The following is a 26,385-nucleotide window of genomic DNA, read 5'->3' on the forward strand; positions in this document are numbered from 1 at the left end:
ACCTGAGTTAAGACCAATGGCCGATTGTACCCTGTGTAGACAGCTGGAATGTATAATCCAACTTGAGCACCATTGACCTTATTGAAGCCCACACAACTGAGAAGATAATCTCAGAAAAATAGAGTATAAATTGCCAAATCAGATAGCTGTACAATCAATGATGAATATATTTCAACCAAGCTTATGTGTTGAATGACTAATAAGATGCTAAATGGCCAGAGAAATTTCCGTGATTTTACTGATTTAATGACACTGCAGTGAAAGAAATGGAACAGCCAAAAGATACTTCCTCCACCTACCCCAGCCCCAAGAATTCTCTGTAAGGAATTTCAGAGTAAACTTTTCTAAATACTAAGTGGAGAGTAAAATTCTTTGTAGAGTTGTTTTCATAACTATAAAGCATTTGAGCACCTAGTTACCCACTAGTAGAAACATTCACTTTAAAAAATCCTGGTGATATTTGGTGTCATTATATAATGGAAGATTAGATACACATATGGAGTGTATCTAGTTCAATTAACTGCCAAGTGTGAGAAAATTTGTTAGCTCAATGTCTGGCTCTCTTGTAGAAACCAAGAGATAGCACCTCATGGTACCATTGTAACAGGGAGCGCAAGGTGATGCCCAAACCCAGCTCCTGCCTCGCAATCTCTAGTTAAATAACCAGTAGCCTGACTCGAGTAAGACCAGGGATTATCAGGATGTCAAATGTTCAGCGCTAAAACCAAGAAAGCCCCAGGCACACCCAATGGGTGAGCCGCTCCATTCCTCTAGTTCTTTGAAAATGCACAAAAGTTTCACGTGTTCTTTACCCTGGGAGTTTTTCTGTGAACAGCTCTCCCAGCTCTCCCAGAGCTGCTCGAGGTGGGGGAGGTGAGGGATGGGCCACGTGTCCCAGGGCATCTACCTCCCGCACTGGAGATGTCCTCAGCTTTATCTGCAAGTAACCAGGCTGCTGCAGGCTACGGGGCGGGGCTCTTCTGGTGCCTTGGGTCTTTGCTACTCTGTCTCTTCCCTATTGACACTTCAGCTCCCATTCCCACAGGGCCTGTGGTTGTCAGCCAGTGAGTGGAGCCCACAGACAAGCCTCCACAGGAACTTGCTCTCCGTATGCTGTTAACTGATAAAAAGACTGTTGTCCAGGGCAAAAAGTGACTTCTTTCAAGGGTTTGGAGGTTTCCAAAGGGCAATCTTAGAGATCAAGAAACCAAACTCAAGGCCGGCGCTGCGGCTCACTAGGCTAATCCTCCGCCTTGCGGCGCCGGCACACCGGGTTCTAGTCCCGGTCGGGGCGCCGGATTGTGTCCCGGTTGCCCCTCTTCCAGGCCAGCTCTCTGCTGTGGCCAGGGAGTGCAGTGGAGGATGGCCCAAGTGCTTGGGCCCTGCACCCCATGGGAGACCAGGAGAAGTACCTGGCTCCTGCCATCGGATCAGCGCGGTGCGCCGGCCGCAGCGCGCCGGCCGCGGCGGCCATTGGAGGGTGAACCAATGGCAAAAGGAAGACCTTTCTCTCTGTCTCTCTCTCACCGTCCACTCTGCCTGTCAAAAAAAAAAAAAAAAAAAAAAAAAAAAAAAGAAAGAAAGAAACCGCACTCAAAGCAGATGAGCTGGTGAGCATTGTTGGAGTGATGAAAACAGAGGTGCAAAACACTTCTTGGTAATATGAACTGAGAACTGGTATGTGCCAGGCGTTGCACTAAAGGTTTTGCAAACATTAACTTTTAGGATATTACAGCAGCCCCCATATTCCTGGTCCTGAGCAAGGCCTACTTTACAAATGGAGAAGCTGACGGGGTTGTGGCTCAGTAGGTTAATCCTCTGCCTGCCGTGCCGGCATCTCATATGGGTGCCGGTTCTAGTCCCAGCTGCTCCTCTTCTGATCCAGCTCTCTGCTGTGGCCTGGGAAAGCAGTAGCAGATGGCCTAGATGCTTGGGCCCCTGCATCTGCATGGGAGACCTGGAAGAAGTCCCTGGCTTCTGGCTTCAGATTGGCCTGGATCCAGCCACTGCAGCCATTTGGGAGTGAACCAGCAGATGGAAGACTTTTCTCTCTGTCTCTCCTTCTTAGTTAGTGTCTGTAACTCTCCCAAATAAATAAAATCTTTAACAAAAAAGCAAATGGAAAAGCTGAGGTTGAGCTGGGTCACATGAGCTGTCCTATCTTTGCCAAGAGATGCTCTTTTCTCCCACAATGACTGAAACTTCATTGTTTTTCCCCCAGCTATCACAAAATATAACTGAGAAAATAGCCATCATCTTCAATTTCATCACCTTGGTACCACAAATGACATTTTTGGATTATTCCTTGATTTCTTTTTTTATTTTTATTATTATGATTACTTTAAAAGATTTATTTATTTATTTATTTGCAAGGTAGAGTTACAGAGAGGCAGAGGCAGAGAGACAGAGAGAGAAGTCTTCTATCCGATGATTCACTCTCCAGATGGCTGGAACGGCTAGAGCTGCACTGATCTGAAGTCAGGAGCCGGGAGCTTCCTTTGGGTCTCCCATGTGGGTGTAGGGGCCCAGGCATTTGGGCCATCTTCTGCTTCTTTCCCGGGCCATTTGCAGGGAGCTGGATTAGAAATGGAGCAGCCAGGACACAAACCAGTGCCCATATGGGATGCTGGTGCTGCAGGTACTGGCTTTACCCATTACACCACAACACTGGCTCCAATTTATTTCTTAACAAACAATCTCGTGATACATATACTCACACACACTCAGTTTATTCATCTGCAAATGTATCATTATTTTTGCCTTTATTGTATAGCCTTGTTTTTTTCTCACCCTCCCTGTCCCTGTGCAATGTGGGAACCAATATGTCAATTTGGTGCAATACTTTGTTTCTTTTTCCGCATGTTGATGCCCTGTTGTGAACTGAGCACTGTTCTGAACACACATCAGATGGAGTCCTGCCCTCAAGGAGCTTCTCATTCCTCTGAGAACATTCAAAGGATGTGAGGGCACTTAGAGCGCTCATTCATAGTTCCCATGCAGATGACAAGGTGGGAAGACCGACCTGGTATTTTTTTTAAGGTTTTATTTATTTATTTGAGAGGCAGAGTTACAGACAGAGAGAGGGAGAGACACAGAGGTCGGTCTCCTGTCTGTTGGTTCACTTCCCAGATGGCCGCCATGGCCAGAGCTGAGCAGATCTGAACCCTGGAGCTTCTTCTGGGTCTCCCACAGGGGTGCAGGGTAATTGCCCTCCCAGATCATTAGCAGAGAGCTGCATAGGAAGAGGAGCAGCCAGGACTCAAACCGGTGTCCGAATGGGATGCTAGCTTAGCTGGGAGCTAAGGCCAAATCGGAGCAGGGAGTAGGCAGAGTGCATGGGTTGTAGATGTGAGGATGTGGGGACACAAGAGATGACCAGGAGCTGGCCCTGGCCACTGAGGACCTGGTGGAATCAGGTCACACCCTCCAGAGCAAATCCTGGGCTCAGCCCCTTTTCATAAGAATTGTTTCAGGGAAAAAAAGATTCAATGATACTTGTTACAGCACAGGGAGAAAGGATTTATTTATTTATACATTGAAGGACGTGTGGAGGTCCCCAGCAATGGACTCATACAATTGGGAAAAGAGTTGGGCTCAACTCTGAACACAGCTTGGGCAAGTGAGAATCAGTAGCCAAGAGGAAGTGGGGTCAGTGGATGGAAAATTAAGAGGTGACATCAGGGATGGGGAGTTCTGGCATGAGTCACTTATCAGGATTCCTGCTGAAGGCAGGTCAGGCCAATCAGACATCCCCTGGGAAATGGCAGGGGATGAGGGACTGATCAGATATGGATATTGATCAGATACCAGGATTCTGGTTAAACTGACTTGGCAGGGTTCTTGTGCAACCTGAATCTTACAAGGAAGTGCAGAGAGGGACCTAGGAGAAAGTTCGGGAGCCTGAGTACAGTTTGGTCAAGCAGAGAATCTTTATCAACATCCATAAATCTCACAGTCTACTTAGATGATGGTTTGTTCATCTTTCTCCCATGGATAGGCATTAACTTGCTTCCAATTTTTTGTCTGTTTGCTTTTTCCCCCACCATAATCAATAAAGCCTCACATGACTGGGGGTGCTGTCATGTTTGGAGTGTCTATTATGGGCAGTTGGGTCTAAGGGCAGCTTATCAATTAATTAGTGGTGCCAAGCTGCCCACGCCAAACTGTTGCTATGGAAACCTTATACCCTTAGCAATATTGTAGTACATTGTTTAATAATGAAATGACAGACCTTTGCCTTAGAAGGGAGCTTGGGAAATTTCGCAGCACAAGACTGCCCAAGGTCTCATGAAGCTGACTGGTGAGTTTGGCATTTCCTGTCAGGAAGATTAGCTCCTTCACTACTGTATAAAGGAATTTCTTAGTTTCCCTGATGGTCCCATTCATGTGCAAAGTAATCCTGCTGGCAGTGAGGGCCCATTGCACACGGTACCCGTGGGAATACGAAACTACATACACTCTTCACTCTGATTTTGATCTTCATGTCACCGGGCCAGTGAGGTTGAACTTGGAAGTCAACCAAGAACTTGCACAATATTCAAGACGAAGCTGTTGTTGCAGCTTGTTGAGTCTCTGAGAAACTTCTAGAAAGGGACGTCCAAAATACATCTCAAGTCATGTTGTTCTACTTTCTACTTCTGTGAGTCAAGGAAATTTTTATGGATCATTAAGTGATAACCAATTATCTTGAAATAGAGGAATGAAAAACAAACTAAATGAAAGTTGCCTTGAGTGGTCTGTAATGAAGGAACTGCTATGAGGCTCCTGCCCCTGTTGGGGGGTGGAGTGGGGTCCCACCCTGACAGATGAGCCCTCTTCTCAGCTCTTCTTGGCAGATGCACACACGAGGCTAATGAGGCCAGGTTGTAGCTAGGGCCACGTCCTCTCGTCCCCCTCACTCATTCAGCAGCATACAACTGCTTTTCTTACCTGCTGGCACCAGAAACACTGGTGGGAATAAGCCAGGCACCTGTGTTGCAGGGTCTCCCAGCTGTGCTTCACAGTCATCATCCACAATGGGTACCGGGGAGTTTCCTGTTCCTGAGGTCCCTACGATTGCCTCTGATCAGAACCAATGACAGTTTAGCCCAAGCCCACTCCTTCCCTGTCATGCTGTCTTCACACCATTTCCCCTGCACCAACAAGTGACACCCAGCAGCAAGAACTGTGAGCAGGGTTTGGGGACACCAGCTTGACCTGTATGTGCTGCCTCTCCCTGAGGTTCCAGACGAGTGGCTGCACAGACAGAATCCGCCGAGGACCGGCAGGTGCTGTGGCTGAGACCACCTGCCTTCTGCTCTGGGCTATGAGCCTACCCAGAGTCCCCCCACAGACAATGTTTCTCATTGCATTTCTTGGTATAAATCTAAAGGACTCCAGTTCTTTGGTCTTTACTCTCCACCTGAACAAAGGCTGGAAGTCTAGCCCTTTCTCAGGCCTCTGAAGCATGCTTGTCCTGCAAGCCCTCCCTGGGCGTTTGCCTAACATCCAAGTTCTCCTTTGTTCTACATTATTGGTTCTCACTCTTGCTCCATTCTCTGCAGGTCACTGCCTCAGCCACCTATACAGGGTGATCTGTTCACAACACATAGTTCTTTGTCCTGCTTTCCAAACATCTTAGTTCCTTAGCAATATATCGGTTGCAACAATTAAGAAAATAGTCAGACAGGCTTAAGGATAACACTTTGGGCTACTGATAAGAAAAGAACAGAACGAAACCTGAGTTTCTGTTAAGGCCTACCTTGTGCAGCAGCGGTCAAGGACCTGGGCCTCCACAGGTGCCTGTCTTAGCTGCCAGCCAGCTGACACCCACGTGTACTAATGATCTCTCTCTCTCTCTCTCTTTTTTTTTTTTGCTTTCATTTCTTTTCTCTTTTTTGTTTTTTCAAAGATTTAATTTATTTGAAAGAGTTACAGAGAGAGGTAGAGAGAGAGAGAGAGAGAGAGAGAGAGGTCTTCCATCTGCTGGTTCACTCCCCAAATGGCTACAAAGGCTGGAGCTGTGCCGATCTGAAGCCAGGAGCCAGGAGCTTCTTCTGGGAAGAATCCAGCTTCTTCCGGAGCTGGATTGGAAGAGGAGCAGCCGGGACTCGAACCAGCACCCATATGGGATATCAGTGCTGCAGGCTTGGGCTGCTTTCACTTCTTGATCTGCCTGCTAGTCTCTAGGCCTTTACTCCTCCGAAGGAGCCATGCTTGCATTTTAAAAAGAACTGAGATGAAATGCACATTACATAAAATTAACCTCTTTTAAAGTATGCATTTTGGTGGTTTTTAGTTCAGTCACAAGATTGTGGCAACCGTTGCTGCCAAAGCATTCTCATCCTGCCAAGGGAGTCCAGGCCCTGTAATCCCATCAAGCAGCCACTCCCTGCTCCCTCCTCCCCCGGCTCCTGGCAACCACCAGTCTGCTTTCTGTTTGGACTTCCCTATCCGAGGTATTTCATACACATGTAAACCTACAATGTGTGACCTTTTGTTTGCTTTGATTCAACATAATGTTTTCTGGATTCATCCACATTACGGCATGTATCAACACTTCTTTTTTAAAAATATTGAACCGTGGGGCCGGCGCCGTGGCTCACTTGGTTAATCCTCTGCTTGTGGCACCGGCATCTCATATGGGCATCGGGTTCTAGTCCCGGTTGCTCCTCTTCCAGTCCAGCTCTCTGCTGTGGCCTGGGAAGGCAGTGGAGGATGGCCCAAGTGCTTGGGCCCTGCACCCGCATGGGAGACCAGGGGGAAGCACCTGGCTCCTGGCTTCGGATCGGCGTAGTTCGGCCATAGCAGCCACTTGGGGAAGACCTTTCTCTCTGTCTCTCTCTCTCTCACTGTTTATAACTCTACCTGTCAAATAAAAAAATATTGAACCATACATAACAAAATATACCACTTTAATCAAATAAAGTGTACAGTTCTGTGGCATTAAAATACATTTGCCTTTTTATACAACCTTTACCACCCTCCATCTCCAGAACTTTTTAATCTTCCCAAATGGAAACTGAATTCATCAGGATTGACGGCCCTCTCCTTCTCCCCTCAGTTCCTGGCTACTGCAATTCTACCGTCTGTCCCCATGAACTGAACTACCTTGGGTGCCTCATAAGAGTGGAGTCATATAGTATTTGTCCTTTTGTGACTAATTTTGTTCACTTAGCTTATTTCACTTAAACTGGATGGAGTTGCTGGCTCCTGACTTTGACCTGGCCTAGCCCTGGTTGTTGTGGGCATTTGGGGAGTGAACCAGCAGATGGAAGATATCTCTCTCTTTCTCTGTCACTCTGCCTTTCAAATAAATAAATCTTTAAAAAAAATGCCTTAATGGTTCATCTGTCAAAATTTTCTTTCTTTTTTTAATATTTACTTTTCTTTGAAAGGCAGAGTTACAGAGAAGCAGAGGCAGAGAGAAGTCTTCCATCTGCTGGTTCACTCCCCAAGTGGCTGCAACAGCTGCAGCTGGGCTGATCCGAAGCCAGGAGCCAGGAATTTCTTCCGGGTCTCCCACACGGGTGCAGGGGCCCAAGGACTTGGGCCATCTTCTACTGCTTTCCCAGGCCATAGCAGAGAGCTGGATTGGAAGTGGAACAGTTGGGACTTGAACCGGCACCCATATGGATTGCCGGCACTGCAGACAGTGGTCTTACCTGCTACACCTCAGTGCTGGCCTTCAAAATTTTTTAAGCTGAATATACTATTGTATGTATGTATCACATTTGCTTGTCCATACATTGCTTATTGGACAATTGAGTTGTTTCTAGTTTTTGGCTATTATGAATAATGCTGCTGTGAACATGAACGTACAAATCTGTTTGAACACTCATTTCAATTCTCTGGGGTTTTCATACCTTGGAGTGGAATTGCTGGATCATTAACTACTGAGAAACCACAAACTGTCTTCCACCATGACTGACCCACTTTATATTTTCATCAGCAATGTGGGACGATTTCCATTTGCATCTCCCTAACAACTAATGATGCTGAACATCTTTATGTGAGCTTGTTAATTATTTATATATCTTCTTTGAATAAATGTATATTCCTTTACCCATATTTTAATTGGGTTGTTTCTATTTTTGATATTGAGTTATCAGGGTTCTTTATATATTGTGAACTCTATGCACAGGATCTCCGTTTAAAGGATCTCCAACTGTCTCCGCAAGGCGTTATGGAAGTAATGAACTTTTCCTTCATTCCCAGTTCCCTAGAGCAAAGGAGGTTCTTGGCATTTTCTTCCTCTCTTTTTCCCACCAAAGGTCTTGTTGTCTTGCCTGGCTGGGAAAGGCTACCCTACCCACCCCCAGCGGCCGGCTAGATGGCGAGCCTTCAACTTGGTGATGTGAGCCTGCTCACTGGGGAAACAGCCAGCTCCGAGTGTAGTGTAGATCAGAGGGAATCGCCCTGTGGTCGGCTGCTAGCACCTGAGATGTGGGTCAGGCTTCCAGGGCTGAGTTCCAGGTGTGGATTCCGCCCCGCCCTCTGTGTTGCTCAACCCTCACTCAGGCGGGAAACGCCTCCTTCCTGATGCTGCAAGCAGGCCTGGTCACAATTTCAGAAATTTGGGGCCCCAGACAGATTACAAAAGGCTATCCTCAAATAAGCTGCTTAGAGATTTCATGCAGTTTCTGAGGAAGTGACACGTTGAGTGAGACCGGGAACAGTGCTGTTCTTGTACAGCAGCGTGACCTGAATGGTGTGGAAGCCCCTTGTGGTTTTTTTTTTTTTTTTTTTTTTTTTTTTTACAGGCAGAGTTAGGCAGTGAGAGAGAGAGAGAGAGACACAGAGAAAGGTCTTCCTTCTGTTGGTTCACCTGCCAAGTGGCCGATACAGCCAGCACACTGCGCTGATCCGAAGCCAGGAGCCAGGTACTTCTCCTGGTCTCCCATGGGGTGCAGGGCCCAAGCACCTGGGCCATCCTCCACTGCACTCCCTGGCCACAGCAGAGAGCTGGCCTGGAAGAGGAACAACCGGGACAGAATCTGGCACCCCAACCGGGACTAGAACCTGGTGTGCCGGCGCCGCAGGCTGAGGATTAGCCTGGTGAGCTGTGGCACTGGCCAATGTTAAAGTTTCGACAATAAATAATTAAGATTCCTACTCCCATAGAATGAAAATAGTATCTTTGACTTATTCATAGGACTGATCATTGCTGGAAATCATAGACAAAGTGACCATTTAACTACAACAAACATCTGAGTTTGTCTTTAAAAATTATCAATGCATAGAATAATTCAAAAAAATTTTAACTGATTTTATTTCTGTAGAGGATAAAGTGATTTTTTTTTCTAAAACCAGTCAGAAGAATAAAAAGTACTTCCTTTTGTGCAAAGTTACAATATAGGCCTGTGGTTCTCAAAGTGTGGTCCAGGGAATCCTGGAAATCACCAGAACTTTGTGAAGTGGGATCCACAAGGTCAAAAGTGTTCTCACAATAATACCAAGAATGATTTGCTTCATCACTCTCACTGCCTCACAAGCATACAGCAGAGATTTTCCAAGGGAACATGACATAAAAACAAAACAGATTGGATGCAGAAGCAGACAGGAGAATCCAATATCTTCTATTAAGACAGACACTAAAGAGATTTGTGTAACTAAAACAATGCCACGCTTTCCTTTAGAAATACAGTCATGCCTTACAAAACTCTGTTATTCATGTTAAAATATAATGGAAATACCATTTTATTCAGTTGAATTTTATTTTTATGTTACCCCTAGTAAAACTAACCTTTTCTGGTGTATTGTTCTACAAGTTTCAAAAAATATACAGTCGGGTAGCCATCACGGCAGTCTGGGTACAGACTGGCTCCAACAGGTGCTCCTTGCACTCACTCCCTTTCTACCAACTTCTGGAAATCGCTGATCTGTTTTCTATCATTGCAGTTTTGTCTTTCTGACACTGTCATGTAACGAAGCCTACCCTGTGTGTCCTTTGAGACTGGCTTCTTTACTCAGCCTAGGAGCTCCACCCAAGTTGTTGGGCCCTTTTGGTGGCTGGGTGGCATTCATTATTGTGCAGATGGCAAAAGGTTTCTTTGTCCATTCACCAGCTGAAGAATTTTGAAGTTGTTTCCCATTTTTGGACATTACAGATAGAGCCTTGTGTAGCATTCCTGTACAGGTTTTTTTCCTCGGTAAATACTTAGCAGTGGGATTGGTGGGTCAGATGGAGTGTTTAACTGTGTAAGAAAATGCCAAAATATTTCTCAGAATGACCAGGCCATTTTGCCTTTCCACTGGTGATGCATGAAACTTCCGGCTGCTCCATGGTTTTTTCTTTTCTTTTTTTTTTTTTTTTTTTTAAGATTTACTTACAGAGTTACAGAGAGACAGAGAGAGAGAAGAGATATCTTCCATCTGCTGGTTTATTCCTCAAATGGCCACAATGGCCAGGGTTGAGCCAGGCTGAAGTCAGGAGCCAGGAGCTTCTTCCAGCTCTGCCACGTGGGTGCAGGGGCCCAAGCACTTGGGCTTTCTTCCATTGCTTCCCCAGGCAAATGAGCAGGAAGCTGGATCAGAAGTGGAGCAGTCAGGACTCGAACTGGTACCCTTATGGGATGCCGGCTCTGCAGATGGCAACTTCACCCACTACATCACAGCACTGGCCCCTGTTCCACATTCTTGATGACGCTTGGTAAAATCACTGTTTTCTATTTTAGCCATTTGCACTGTGGCTTTAATTTGCACTTTCATGATGGCTAATAACATTGACGTTATTTTCATGTGCTTATTTGCCATCATGTAATGTATTTGATGAAGAGTCTGTTAGAATTGTGCATTTTTTAAAAAGACCTAAACTCAATTTATTACTATTGAGTTTTGAGAGTACTCTATATACTAGTCTTTTCCATGTAAGTAGTTTGCCAATGTTTTCTCCAAATCTATGGCTTTCATTTTATTCTCTTAGTGTATTTTGCAGAGGAAATATTTGAAATTTTATAAAGCCCAATTTACAATTTTTTGAAATCATTTTTTTTTTTTGGACAGGCAGAGTGGACAGTGAGAGAGAGAGAGACAGAGAGAAAGGTCTTCCTTTGCCGTTGGTTCACCCTCCAATGGCCGCCGTGGCCGGCGCGCTGCGGCCGGCGCACCGCGCTGATCCGATGGCAGGAGCCAGGAGCCAGGTGCTTTTCCTGGTCTCCCATGGGGTGCAAGGCCCAAGCACCTGGGCCATCCTCCACTGCACTCCCTGGCCACAGCAGAGAGCTGGCCTGGAAGAGGGGCAACCGGGACAGAATCCGGCGCCCCGACCGGGACTAGAACCCGGTGTGCTGGCGCCACAAGGCAGAGGATTAGCCTAGTGAGCCGCGGCGCTGGCCTGAAATCATGTTTTTTGACATCAATATGAGAATACTTCAAAATGTTCATGGGAAATGTTATTTGTGTAGCTTTTTTTGTTGCAGGATATCCAATTTTCTGGCACTACTTTTTTTTTTTTTAAGATTTTATTTATTTATTAGAAAGGCAGAGTTACAGAGAGAGAAAGAGAGAGAGAGGGGGGCCTTACATCTGCTGGTTCACTCCCCAGATGGCCACAACAGCCAGAGCTGTGCCGATCTGAAGCCAGGAGCCAGGAGCTTCCTCCGGGTTGCCCACGTGGGTGCAGGGGCCCAAGGGCTTGGGACATCTACTGCTTTCCCAGGCCACAACAGAGAGCTGGATTGGAAGTGGAGCAGCTGGGACTTGAACCAGTGCCACTTTTGATCCAGCTCTTCGCTATGGCCTGGGAAAGCAGTAGAAGATGGCCCAAGTACTTGGGCCCCTGCACCTGCATGGGAGTCCTGGAGGAAGTTCCTGGCTCCTGGCCTCAGATCGGCTCAGCTCTGGCCATTGCGGCCAACTGGGGAGTGAACTAGCGGATGGAAGACCTCTTTCTCTCTTTCTGCCTCTGCTTCTCCTTCTCTCTCTGTGTAATTCTGACTTTCAAGTGAATGAATAAATCTTTAAAAAAAAAATCAATTGGCCATTGGCTCATACCCATCAGGATGGCTACTGTGAAAACTAAACAGAAATAATGTTGTTGAGGATGTGAAGAAATTGAAACCTTTGTGCACTGTTAATAGGAATGTAAAATGGAGTGACCATGAGGGAAAGCAGTATGGTGATTGCTTAAGAAAATTAAAAACAGCAGTGTGTGTTCGGCAGTGGTTAGGGTGTTGCTTGGGACACCTGTATCTTATATCACAGTGTTTAAGTACAAGCCTCTGTTTTACTTTTGATTAGCTTCTTGCTAATATGCACCCTTGGAGGCAGCAGGGGATGGCTCAGCAGCTGGGTCCCTGACACCTGTGTGGGAGACCCAGGTGGAGTTCTGCGTTCCTCGCTTTGGCCTAGCCAAGCCCTGGCTGTCGTGGGGATTTGGGGAATGAACTAGGAGCTGCAAGAGCACACTTTGTCTCTTTCTCTGCTTTTCAGATAAGTTAATTAAGAGATAAATGATTGATTTAAAGATTTATTCATTCCCCCACCGCCCCGCCCCGCCCCGCCCCGTGTACAGGGACCTTGGGCACCCCTGCGGACATGGCGCTGTGAGTGGCGTGGAGCCTACGGTCTGCAGCCTGCTCCCAGCCTCAGCGTCCGCTGCACCTTGCTGGCCTCTGCCCTGGCGACCAGGGGCATGCCGTCCGGACACTGGGCATGGGGCCTGCTCTGCTCTCACTGCGTAAATTCACAGAGAAACATGAATGGATAACAAGAGAAAATGGTATTGGAACAGTGGGAATCAGCATTTTTGCATAGGAAGCTTTGGAAGATGTTGTTTATTGTAGTCTGCCTGAAGGTGGGACAACATTGAAAAACCATGATAAGTTGGTGCTTTGGAAAGTGTGAAAGCTGCTGGTGAACTCTGTTCTCCTCTATCAGGAGAAGTAACTGAAACCAATGAAGCCCTTGCAGAAAAGCAGGACTTGTCAGCAAATCTTGTTATGAAGATGGTTGGCTGATCAAGATGACACTGAGTAACCCTTCAGAACCAGATGAACTCGTGAGTGAGGAAGCCTATGAGAAATCCATAAAATCTAGTGAGGAATGAAAGCAGAACCCTTACATGAACTAGTATGGAATAACTTAATCCAGCACAGGTATCTTAAATTAGTGGTGGTACAGGACTTATAATAGCAACTTTTAGCAATATTGATGGGAAGGAATACTTTAAACTCTGCTACTGGAAGAAAATCTCTCCTAACTTCCTAATGATTGCAGATGAACACGGTATGCATCTTTTTCACAGTACCTTGTGATCTATATGCTAGGCTCTAGGACTAGTATTCAGAATACGTGAAGTTATCTGTGGAAAAACCAGTTATACGGGGGCCGGTGCTGTGCTGTAGCAGGTAAACCCACCACCTGCAGTGCCGGCATCCCATATAGGTGCCTGTTTGAGTCTCGGCTGTTCCACTTCCAATCCAGCTCTCTGCTATGGCCTGGGAAAGCAGTAGAAGATGGCCCAAGCCCTTGGGCCCCTGCACCTGCGTGGGAGACCCGGAAGATGCTCCTGGCCTCAGATCTGCTCAGTTCCGGCCATTGCGGCCAATTGGGGAGTGAACCAGCTGATGGAAGACCTCTCTCTCTCTCTCTCTCTCTCTCTGCCTCTCCTTCTCTCTCTGTGTAACTCTGACTTTCAAATAAATAAATAATTTTTTTTAAAAAACCTAGTTATACAAATAATGTAATTCAAGGATAACAATGTTATCTTAAGCCTTATGTAATATTGTAACTTGCTTATATCCATCCCTGGATTGGGGCCAAAATATGTAATGATCTTTCCATTGGAAGTAACAGGGAATGTAGAACAGTTTTTGTTAGTTGCACAGTGCCAGAGAAGGAACAATGCTATCTTAATTTTGTAATATACTGCATTTGCCGGTGCTGTTTTATACAGTGAAGCAGCAGCTCTGCAGCAAAATAAGAAACATAATAAAATGTTCAACTTCCTCATTAAAAAAAAAAAAGATTTATTCATTTGACAGTCAGCGGGACAGAGACAGAGAGGGAGAGACAGATAAATCTTCCATCCATTGATTCACTCCCCAAATGGTTGCAATAGCCAAGTCTGGCCACGAGCCAGGAACTCCATCTGGGTCTCCCTAATGGTGGCACGGGCCCAAGCATTTGAGCGTCATCTACTCTTCCCCAGTGCGTTGGCAGGAAGCTGGATCAGAAGGAGAGCAGCCAGAACTTGGGCTGCCACTCTGATATAGAATGCTGGCATAGTCTCTGGGGTTTAACCCCTTGTGCCACCATACTGGCCCCCAGAAAAGTTAAAAATAGAATTACCCTATGATTCAGTAGTTCTGCTTCTGGGTATATGCCCAAAGGAACTGAAAGCAGGGAGCTGAACACATATTTTTACTAATGCCCATAGCAGTATTATCCACAATTGTCGGAACATGTAAGTAATGCAAAAGTCCACTGACAGACAAATGGATAAGCAAAGTGGTATATCTGTACAATGGAATATTAGCCTTAAAAAGAAGAAAATTCTGGCCAGCGCCACAGCTCACTGGGCTAATCCTCCGCCTGTGGCGCCGGCACACCAGGTTCTAGTCCCGGTCGGGGCGCTGGATTCTGTCCCGGTTGCCCCTCTTCCAGGCCAGCTCTCTGCTGTGGCCCGGGAGTGCAGTGGAGGATGGCCCAAGTGCTTGGGCCCTGCACCCGCATGGGAGACCAGGAGAAACACCTGGCTCCTGCCTTGGGATCAGCGCAGTGCGCCGGCCGCAGCGGCCATTGTGGGGTGAACCAACAGTAAAGGAAGACCTTTCTCTCTGTTTCTCTCTCTCACTGTCCACTCTGCCTGTCAAAAAAAAAAAAAAAAAAAAAATTCTGACATATGCCATAACATGGGTGAACCTTGAGAACATCATCCTAACTGAAATAACTGGTCACAGAACCACAAATTCTGCATTATTCCACTTAGAGGAGGTATCTGGAGACATCTGGAGAGTCCTAGAGACACAGTGCAAAGGCGTTTCCCAGGCGCTGGGAGCAGAGGGGGTGGGCAGTCGTTTAAGGCTCCTAGAGTGGAAAGATGAAGAAGCTCTGGTGATTGGCTGTATAAAAACATGAATATATTTAACAATATTGAACTGCATGCACACTTAAAATGATTAGGATGACACATTTTATATTATGTTATATTTTGATATAATTTTTAATTTAATTTTAAATTAAATTTTTAATTTAATTTTAATCAATTGACCCTATTTTGGGGGAACCATTTCAGCATTCTTGTCTTCCGTAGATCTATGAATATATGCCCATGTCACCCTGTCTTGAGTACTGTAGCTTTAAGAGCAAGTCTTAAAATTGAACAAGGTGGGGGCCAGTGCTGTGGCGCAGTGGGCAAAGCTGCTGCCTGTAGAGCAGCATCCCATATGGGCTCCACTTCCGATCCAGCTCTCTGCTATGGCCTGGGAAAGCAGTAGAAGATGGCCCAAGTCCTTGGGCCCCTGCACCCATGTGGGAGACCCGGAAGAAGCTCCTGGCTCCTGGCTTTGGCTCAGCTCTGGCCGTTGCGGTCATTTGGGGAGTGAACCAGCAGAACAGAAGACCTCTCTCTCCCTGGTTCTACCTCTCTCTGTAACTCTGTCTTTCAAATAAATAAAATCAATCTTTAAAAAAAACCCCAGCAGTCTTGGACAAAATAAAATTTAGGCACAGAGAATATTTTCAAGCACACATGCATTACAAGGACTACACAGTCAGAAATCTCCATAAAAGCATTATGTGGAAGGGAGCAAAAGCCTCAGAAAGATTAAGGTGAAAATGAGAAGTATCATTTAAAGATTCTGCATATCATGAGTTTGGGTGTGGCAACTTCCCCGTACTTCCTCTCTGGACGCTGATCTTGTTCATACTAACGAGCGTCCCCTTTGAGCAAGAGATTCTGACTGACAAGGCTGAGGACTGTGAGAACAGTGTAAACTCCTCTCTTCCCTCCTCTTCACGTTGTCCCCAGGTATACTTTCTTTCTACAGAACTTCCATTAACATGATAAGACAATTTTTTTTTTTTTGGACAGGAAGAGTGGACAGTGAGAGAGAGACAGAGAGAAAGGTCTTCCTTTTCCATTGGTTCACCCTCCAATGGCCGCTGCGGCCAGCTGGTGCAGCGGCTGACTAGAATCCAGTGTGCCAGAACTGCAGGCAGAGGATTAGCCTATTGAGCCGCAGCGCCGGCTAGATAAGACAATTCTAAAAGGACAAAGATTCAGGATTCTGCCTGACATCTCCCCAATCAATGTATGATTTGGAATCTCTCCCAGATTCTATTTTTTGTTCTTATATGTAAGTAGAGTATTGCCATAGACGTTTCTCTTCCTAACTTTTCCAGATTATTACAAAACTTGTTCAGAAAGACTGCATAAGGATGGGTATTTGGTGTAGCAGTTAAGTCACCTTTTGGGACGCCCATCTCACATCCCATATCAGAGTGCCTGAGTTCAGTTTTCAGTTCTACTTCTGATTCTAGCTTCCTGCTAAGGCACACCCTGGGAGGCAGCTGATGACTGCGCAATTTGTTATATACCTGCCACCCATGTAGAAAGCGGATTGAATTCTGGATTCCTGGCTTTGGCCTGGCCCAGCCCCGGCAGCTGTGGACATCTGGAGAGCGAACCAGCAGATGGAAGATGTACATCTGTCTTGATCTCTGTCTCTCTATGTCTCTAAAATAAAAATAAAGTAACAATTGAGGCCTGCATTGTGGTACAGTTGGTTAATGATGGCATCGCATATTGGATTACTGGTTAGACTCTCAGCTGCTCTGCTTCTGATCCAGCTCATTGCTATGCACCTGAGAAAGCAGCGGAAGACGGCCCAAGTGGTTGGGACCCTGCACCCACATGGGAGACCTGGATGGAGTTCCCAGCTCCTGGTTTTGACCTGGACCAGTCCTGGCCATTGCAGCATCTGGGGAGTGAACCAGCAGATGGAAGCTCTCTCTCTCTATGTCTCTCTCTCTCTCTCTCTCTCTGCCTCTCAGATAAATAAATAGATCTTTGTAAATTAATAAATATTAAAAAAAGACTACATAGTAAAAATCTGTATAGATCCAGGGAAAAGTTTATACTGACAAACGACTAACCCCCCAAATACAGTCACTCTTTGATGGGGAACTCTTGGCTACTACAGTGTCTCCTGCGCAGTCATCTGGCCTCTCCATTGCATTGTTGAATATGTTTCAGACCAAAAGCTTGCTAAATCCAAAACAGTGAAAGGACTCATTTGAAAGTAAAGTGGAAAACTACAACACTCTAGCAGGAGAAATCAGCAGTGTGAACAGTTTTAGAGGCTTGGTGGCCTGAAGAGCCCAAGGAGAAAAGTAGTAAACAAGTAGGCCTTCAAAATCATCGAGGTCCTTGGCATTTAAAATGAAACCATGAGAACAGTTCAGACCTCCTCTAACATTTGCAGGTCCTGGGAGAAGAAGGCAAAGGAGATCCAGGCACTCTATGTCCAGGTATGTGAGTTATACATTGAGCTAACAGACTGTCTATCTTCCTGTCTTGACAAATGCACTTTTATAATATTAAAATTAAACTTTTAAGATAGGTTTACAGCTCTGTTTTTCCTAGGATAAAAATTAGCAAAAATGTCAGGACAACTGTGATTTTTGTTATACTTATCCTAATGTTCTAATGATAAACTGATGATTTGGGGAATAAAAATAAAAAAATACGTGTTATATACATTTTTTTGGCCTTCATCTCAACTAGGTCACTTGTTACATTATTATAATCAATATTTGCACATGATTTATGCTCTACGGACAGTATTGATATATGTTACAGCTTACACAACATCATGCAAATTTAAGAACAGTGTGTGTCATTCAGTATTGTAAATGTTTCTCGGATGTCATGCACAACTGTGTCAGAGACCGTAGTAAGCTAGAGTACCTCTGGAGTCAGAATTGACAGGTGAAAAGAAGCCTGGAAATGAATGCTCGGCATACAAGCATTCTAATCAGGCCAGAGCCTATTGCACTCATGCCATCCAAATGTAAGGGTTTGGTGAGTTAGTGATAGTTTTTCATAAGTGCTTCATCCTCTCAAATGTTTCTTCTGTTTGGACCAGGGTCTGCTTTGAGACGGCTCATGGCTGGGGCCGGCGCCATGGCTCACTTGGTTAATCCTCCTCTTGTGGCACTGGCATCCCATATGGGCGCTGGTTCTAGTCCCGGTTGCTCCTCTTCCAGTCCAGCTCTCTGCTGTGGCCCAGGAAGGTAGTGGAGGATGGCCCAAGTGCTTGGGCCCTGCACCCGCATGAGAGACCAGGAAGAAGCACCTGGCTCTTGGCTTCAGATCGGCGCAGCGCCAGCCGTAGTAGCCATTTGGGGAGTGAACCAATGGAAGGAAGACCTCTCTCTCTCTCTCTCTCTGTAACTCTACCTGTCAAAAAAAAAAAAAAAAAAAAAAAAAAAAAACAGGAAAAGAAAAAAAGAAAAAGAAACAGCTTATGGCTAACAGGCCAAAAGATATAGAAAGTCTCTTCCTTGGGGAAACAGTGGTACACGTGACAGTGGGTTTTTAGTCCTATGGGTCCTGTTGAGCCAGTATTGAATCTACTCCTGATAGGCACCATGCGTTATGAGAAAGTAGTTTGGGTATTTGGGGTATACTGAGGAGATGGCTGTCGAGGCTAAGGGCAGGGCCCCTCTTTCCTGGGTTCAAAGGAGATTTGAGAGCAGTTCATAATCAAACATTCTTTGTTCAACATTATTCTATCCCTTTAGGTGCTCCTTTAATTTAAGATTTTGTGTCCAGTATAACAAATTGCAACCCATAGTATTCCTTTCAAAGGAAGTTGTTGTTCATGAGAACAATAGAGGGACAATGTAATAAAGTAATAGTTATTCATAACCTGTGAGTAAGCCAGGGTCCCATTCATTAGCAGACTATGCTGGTGTTGACATTGTGATGATTGATGTACGTAAGATTTCCTGAAGCTTGGACATCCAGTAGAGCTGTACTGCTGTGCTTTGGCTTTTTTGCATCTGAAAGCATTCCCTATCACTCCTACTCCACATAGCTAGGCAACCACAAATACTACTTGTCTCTCAAAACACAAGTAGTCCCTGTGTAATTAATTTGTCATAAAATGGCTATAATAATTATCAGTCCTATTGTTCTATATGAAATTTATGTCTGCATTTTCAGATAAAGTGTTGAAGAGTAAAGTTCTTCATAGAAGAATTTCAGCTACGAAAGTAGATGTAGGCCAGCACTGCGGCTCACTAGGCTAATCCTCCGCCTGCGGTGCTGGTACCCTGGGTTCTAGTCCCGGTTGGGGTGCTGGTTCTGTCCCAGTTGCTCTTCTTCCAGTCCTGCTCTCTGCTGTGGCCCGGGAGAGCAGTGGAGGATGTCCCAAGTGCCTGGGCCCTGCACCTGCATGGGAGACCAGGAGGAAGTACCTGGCTCCTGGATTCGGATCGGCCCAGTGCACTGGCCGTAATGGCCACTTGGGGGGTGAACCAAGGGAGGAAAACCTTTCTCTCTGTCTCTCTCACTGTCTAACTCTGCCTGTCAAAAAAAAAAAAAAAAAAAGTATGTGTAAGGATAATGCCACTTAAACCATTCTCAATCATCACTCAGAGTGGGACAAGATGTGCATCTTGATATGGCAAAATGAGAACCAGCACCTCTGGTAAGATATCCTTAGAAACTGAGCCTAATCTAATCAAACCTCTAGATTTAACCATCAATTTACAGAGAAACTAGGTAGAGACAATGTATTCAACAACAGGATAAGGAAGCAATCGACCAAACCTAGAATTTGAAAAATGGTATATACAAATTGCAAACCTAACCTGAACTCTAACCCTAACCCTATCCCAAGCCCTAAACCTGAACCCCAAACCCAATTTAAACCTGAAAACTGAACTATATGAACTTTATGTCATGACATGCATAGAAACCGTGCTTACATACATGAGGAAATCTGCATACTAACAATTCTGTGACATGTGAGGTGCTTTCTCTGCTTAGTCATGCTGAAAGTATGATAGGTGCATAAGGATAGTGTGACAAGTTGTGTTTTGCACTGTGGTCCATATATGAGAGTCATTCAAAAAGTTAGTGGACAATAGAATTAAAAGGTAAGTATTTTGGTGTAAAAAAATTGAAATTTATATCCATGAAGGGTCTTAAGGTTCATGAAAATAATAAAACTGCAAGGGATTAAAAAATTCATACAAAAATAAACTTACCTTTATAATAAATTTATTTATTGATTTGAAAGGCAGAGTTACAGAGATAGAGATCTTCTGTCCGATGGTTTACTACCCAAATGGATGCAATGGCCAGGGCTGGGCAAAGCTAAAGCCTGGACTGGTGCCGTGGCTCACTAGGCTAGACCTCTGCCTGCGGCGCTGGCACACCGGGTTCTAGTCCCGATCGGGGCGCCGGATTCTGTCCTGGTTGCCCCTCTTCCAGGCCAGCTCTCTGCTGTGGCCAGGGAGTGCAGTGGAGGATGGCCCAAGTGCTTGGGCCCTGCACCCGCATGGGAGACCAGGAGAAACACCTGGCTCCTGCCTTGGGATCAGCGCAGTGCGCCGGCCGCAGCGGCCATTGTGGGGTGAACCAATGGAAAAGGAAGACTTTTCTCTCTCTCTCTCTCTCTCTCTCTCTCTGTCCATTCTGTCCAAAAAAAAAAAAAAAAAAAAGAAAAAGAAAAAGAAAAAAAAAAAAGGCTGAAGCCTGGAGCCAAGAGCTTCATCTGGGACTCCCAGGGACTCCCACATGGGTGCAGGGGCCCAAAGACTTGGGCCATTTTCTGCTGCTTTTTCCAGGCCGTTAGAAGGGAACTGGATCAGAAGTAGAGCAACTGGCACCAATATGGGCTTCCAGTGTGGCAGGTGGTAGCTTAACCAGCAATGCCGCAAGGCCGGCCCCATAAACTTATCTTTTAATTATAATTTTCCACATGTGTTTTGAAGCAGCCTTGTATTGATTTCTTTCATGATACAGATACAAAAATCATTAATAGGGCTACATTGTGAATCATTCAGCCTATTGCTTTGTGGAAGAAACTGTTTAGCGTTTGTGGTAAAGGAATTACTCTCGTGAGTGGCATATTTTAAACTATTGTGGTTCGAAAATATTTATTTACTTTCAATTTATTTGAAAAGAAAATGGAGAAGGAGAGGGAGAGGGAATGCAGAGATAGAGTGATAGAGAGAGAAGAAAGAGAGAAAGGGATCTTTTGTTCACTGGTTCACTCCTCAAATGCCTTCAACAGCCAGGGCTGGGTCAGGCTGAAGCCAAAGGCCTGGAAAGTCTCCCATGTGGGTAGCAGGGGCCCAAGTACTTGAGCCATTATGTGCTGCTTCCCAGGGTGTGCGTTAGCAGAAAGCTGGGATGGAGAGAACAGCCAGGACTTGAACCCAAGCGCTCTAATATGGGCTGCAAGAGTCCCAGGAGGTGACTTATCTGCTGTGCCACATGATCCTAAAATCCCGTGTGTATAAGAGCCATGTGCAGGAGTGACTCAGTATAACATAAGATCATGTTGGCAGTGTGTGGTTCCAATGAGAGCTTCTTTTTTTGACACAAGGTGAAACATTAATGTCACAGCCTAGATATGACAATGGGTGAGAGAGTTACTAGTGTGTGGAGCGTTGTGGTGCCCTAATTTCTGTCGTGATTTATGATGAAATTGTGTAAGGACATGCTGGGTTGTGAACAACCTGGCATTTTAACATATGATGAAACTGTCTTGAATAGATGTAGGTGTGTGGTTGACACAGTGTAGTGACACTTATATGAAATACTATGTTTATCAGTGTGTGAGAATCTACTTCTGATGACAGATTAAAATTCTGTGTTTATCGGAACTGCCCACATACATGAATGATTCAGTGTAGAATTGCTCTGTGAAATGCGGTGTTGAGCAGTGGGTAGGTAGCTCTTGGTGCATTAGGTTCTGGCCACATTTGTTGAAATACCCAACAGAAGGAGGCATTAGTACTGTGGCTGCTCCTCAAAGAGGTGATGGGAGGAGATAAATGCCCCATCTCATTTTTCTCCTGCTCTGCCTCACTGGAAATCAACAGCCCAGGGGCCAGGTGGAAGTCATCACACATCTGCTCTCTGCCTTGGCAGAGCCCAGGGGGAGAAGGAGCTATCCAGGCAGCGGTGTGGTCTCAAACCCTTCTCTTCACTTGCTTAGAGGAGGCTGTGGGTATTTGCCCTGGATTTCTGGGGAATGACATAACCACAAGTTTGGAGACTTTTACGTACTCCTCAGGGCTCTACATGACTCAGATGAATTCAGCGTGCTCCAGATCGAGTCTGCATTTGCCCTCCAATTCCTGTTGCATAAAGAAATTTCATTTCCCTCCAGAATCTGCTGGATCTCCTCACTGTCCAACTAAACTGTGGGATAAGAGGACTTTTTTACAGCAATTAGAACTGGTAGAGGCTGTTGGAAATTCTTAAGAAAGTTGGAAATCAGAGTCAATCATTACTTGGTAGGGATTCCAAAGACTCCTGGCAGTAGTTTGAACAAGGGGAGGGTGCAGATTCCAGTGCCATCTCCATTCAATTCTCCTCCCAGGGAATAATTTATTTTAAATATCATAGCCAGGAACAGATGTTTATCTCAGTGGTTGAGGCACCCACATCCCCCCACTGGAGTGCCTGCCTGGATTTGGTTCCCAGCTCCAGTTCCTCATTCTAGCTTCCTATTAATGCAGACCATGGGAGGCTCAAGTATTTGGGTCCCTGCCACCCACGAGGGAGACCTGGATAGAATTCCTGCATCCTAAATTCAGCCCTGGCCTAGTTGTAGCCATGCCAGGCATTTAGAGTGAATCAGTGGATGGCTGTGCTTTCTTTCTTTCTTTGATTAAAAAAAGAAAAGAAAAAAAAAACCTTAACGTATTTAGGTAGTAACCCTACTCTGTTTTTTTTTTTCTTTACTAGTGCTATATTTTTCTCTCTGTTCTTTTTCTTTTCTTTCTTTTTTAAAAAGATTGATTAATTTATTTGAAAGCATAGTTACACAGAGAAGGAGAGGCAGAGAGAGAGAGAGAGAGAGAGAGAGAGAGAGAGGTCTTCCAGCCGCTGGTTCACTCCTCAAATGGCGACAACGGCTGGAGCTGCCCCATTCGGAAGCCAGGAGCCAGGATCTTCTTCAGGGTCTCCCATGTGAGTGCAGGGGTCCAAGGACTTGGGCCATCTTCTACTGCTTTCCCAGGCCACAGCAGAGAGCTGGATGGGAAGTGGAGCAGCCAGGATTTGAACCGTGCCCATAATGGGTCCCAGGACTGTAGGCGGCAGCTTTTATCCGGTACACCACAGCACTGGCCCCCTCTCTGTTCTTTTTCACTTAGATCACTGGAAACATCATGATGTGTTATTCAAGAAACAGGTCAACTTTTTGGCTAGTAGCCCAAATCTAGTCTATAACCAGTGGATAGGACATAGGACATAAGTGTTTAAGACCTTGCTGGCATTTCCACCACACTGATGAAGCTGTGTTGACAAAACCCAGAAGAAAGGGACTGAGTTGATTTACTGAGCTATGTGTGTGAGGGGGTTGAGAGCCATAATCTAGGGCAATACAACACAGTACCACCTGAAAGAGCCAGTAGGGGATACAGTTCTACCTCACACCGTTATTTAAAACAATGGAGAAGATACTACATTTTGTGTCTACTCCCACTGAGAAAGAGGTGGGGCTTATTGATGTAGGGCAGAACCTGGGTCATATTTGGGCCCCCTTCCCTTCCCTGGCTCATTCACTTGGTGAGCAAAGTTCCCTTTGAGTGGGGCCCAAGAAGAACGTGGCTGTCCAGCTACACCGCACACAGCGGGATGCACTTGCCCTTCATGTCCACATTTAGCTCCTCCAAACAGTGCTCGGGGTACAGAGAGTAGGTGTGCGAATGGAGAGTACAGCTGGCTGGTGGGCCCCGTGCATCGCAGGGGATGTCTTTTCTCATTTTGCTGAGCTTCTGGTCATTTTGACACTGCAGGACCCCAAACCTCTGTTCCCATTGGCTCAGTCTGTCACAGAGGTACTGCAGGAGGGCATGAACACTCACTCTGCTATCAGTGCTTTCTAAGTGGAATATCTGGGGCCTAATGCAGGAGGCCCTGAACCCAGAAATAGTATACCTAGCAGGCTGCTGTCTCCTTAGCTTCCCAACCACAGTTGATTTGTTCCCATCCATTCTTGGAGCTCACAGGCAGTTCCCTGTGCGCAGGTGACTGGAGGTAGAGAAGTTAAAGCCAGATTTGTGCAAAACTCCAGCACAGCATCCCAGAGAGGACTTGTACAGTGTGAGAGCCTCCTTCATAGAGTTTAAAGATACCAGTAAAGAATACAATTCCCACTGGGAATACTCCAAGCAGTCTGTCCCATCCCTGTCATTTTGCATGGGAAAAGAAATGGTCCATGTCAGAATCTAAAGTGATTTGTAGGCAATAGTGAGTAGTTCTGCACTATCCAATGTGGTGCTAGGTGTATGTGGTTATTTAAACTTAAGTCAATAAAAATTAAAATTTAAAAGTCAGTTACGTTAGCTGGCTGTGCATTTCCTATCATTGATGTTGACTACATCGCTCCTAAGTGTAGAATTCATAATGTAATGAAAGAAATAGAGGCAAGATATTGATGTGGAAGGGATTAAAGGATCTTCTCCTTCAATAACACATCATCTCTAATCTTACAGAACCATGTATTCAGTAGCAACTGGGCTGAAGTTCTCTCTTGCCCAATATGGAATATGGTATGGTGTTGGCTCCACCACAGCAAGATAAAAAGGTCCAGGAGCTTAGGGGTGCAGGTGGAATGCCTCCTGTGACTCCTGAGAACTGTCTCTCAAGGTCTTTCCTCTCCATCCACACCCTATCTCAGGGGTTAGAGTTCTGGAGGAGGGCGCTTCCTCCAAGATGTCAGAATTCCATTAGGTTTGAAGCTGACCTTGATGGTTCCTGGTGCCACCAGTGGATCAATCAACCCATTTGCAGCATTGGCTAGGGGGACGAACTCATTGTTCAAAGGAATGGACAGGGGCCAGACAGCCTAAAGGTCCAACTTGGGGGTCCTCCTAGTTATTCCTTCCTGCATTGTTGTATTTTCAGGGTTAACTTAGTGAAAGATGAACCTACAGATACAGGATGAATGGGAACTCAGACCCCTCAGAAATGCAGATAAGCAAAGAAGCCCACCCACCTGAGGCTGTGAGCCTGGAATGAGTAGGTGAGGAGAGACCGTAAGGCTCTAGTGCCAGAGTCAGGTGCTGATGGAACTCACATGCGCAGAACTTGCTACTGAGCTCCCTGGAGATGAACAATTACCCTTTCGCCATTTAAAAGAGGAAATATAATTTTTGTTTTTCCATTTCCTCCCTCCCACTCCTGGTGAAAAATCAGATTTGCTGTTTAGTCCTTGGGGAAGAGCATGTCAACAAGTCCTGAGAACTGATGGAAGGAAGAAGCCGTCTGGGCACGCCGAGCCTCTCTGTGGGTCTGCTCCGGGGACCCAGCTCCCGGGGCCTGGCCTGCTGCTCTGCCCCCCACCTCTCTGTGCTTGCACCCGGCCTGGGGACTTCCATCAAAACCCCGAGCGTCTACCCAGGTCTCTCTCTACCCTTAAGCCAACAGTGTCCAACTATGCCCACCCAGGCACAGGATCCTGGGGCGGTGGTGAGGGCAGTGCTAGGAGCCTCCCGGGCCCACCTCTGCCTGAGCAGCCAGGCAAGGATAGGGAAGGTAGGGCAGGGCAGTGTTCAGGCACCTACCTCTCACAGGCTCCTCCTCCCTCTCCGACACTGACCCCTCCTCACAGTCCTCCAGGCCTCAGCCTGTGCTGCTCAGGCCCTCGATGGCCCCGCCCCTCCCCTACTCCCCACCACAGCCCCCTCCTCCTGGTTACCATCTCCAGGTGTTCCCAAGGCCAGGCCAGCCTCTGGGTATGCGAAAGTTGAAGTGAAGGGAAGCCAAGCGAGGGCTTGGGCTGGGCTGGGGGTTTGGGGACACAGTGTCCCCTGTGCTGTCACTGTGTCCAGGTGTGGGTGAGTGATCATCAGCCTGGCCAGAACACTAGGACCAGGGGGCCAGCTCCATGGCGAACTAGGTTAATCCTCCGCCTGCGGCGCCGGCATCCCATATGGGCGCCAGTTCTAGTCCCGGTTACTCCTCTTCCAGTCCAGCTCTCTGCTGTGGCCCAGGAAGGCAGTGGAGGATGGCCCAGGTCCTTGGGCCCTTGCACCCACACTGGAGACCAGGAGAAAGCACCTGGCTTCTGGCTTCGGTTCGGTGCAGCTCCGGCCGTTGGGGCCATTTTGGGGGTGAACCATAGGATGGAAGTCCTTTCTCTCTCTCTCTCTCTCTCTCTCTGTAACTCTACCTGTCAAATAATAATAATAATAAAGGCTAGGACC

General features: G+C 46.2%; 1 pseudogene; it reads left to right on the forward strand.

Annotated features, from left to right (window-relative positions):
* Nucleotides 1-8,311: 8,311 nt before the first annotated feature.
* LOC149128689 (glycine cleavage system H protein, mitochondrial pseudogene) lies at nucleotides 8,312-13,027 on the forward strand (annotated as a pseudogene).
* Nucleotides 13,028-26,385: the final 13,358 nt, after the last annotated feature.

Source organism: Oryctolagus cuniculus, chromosome 1 (assembly GCF_051225735.1).
Source record: "Oryctolagus cuniculus isolate XC-2025 breed Fujian yellow rabbit chromosome 1, ASM5122573v1, whole genome shotgun sequence".
Classification (NCBI taxonomy): domain Eukaryota; kingdom Metazoa; phylum Chordata; class Mammalia; order Lagomorpha; family Leporidae; genus Oryctolagus; species Oryctolagus cuniculus.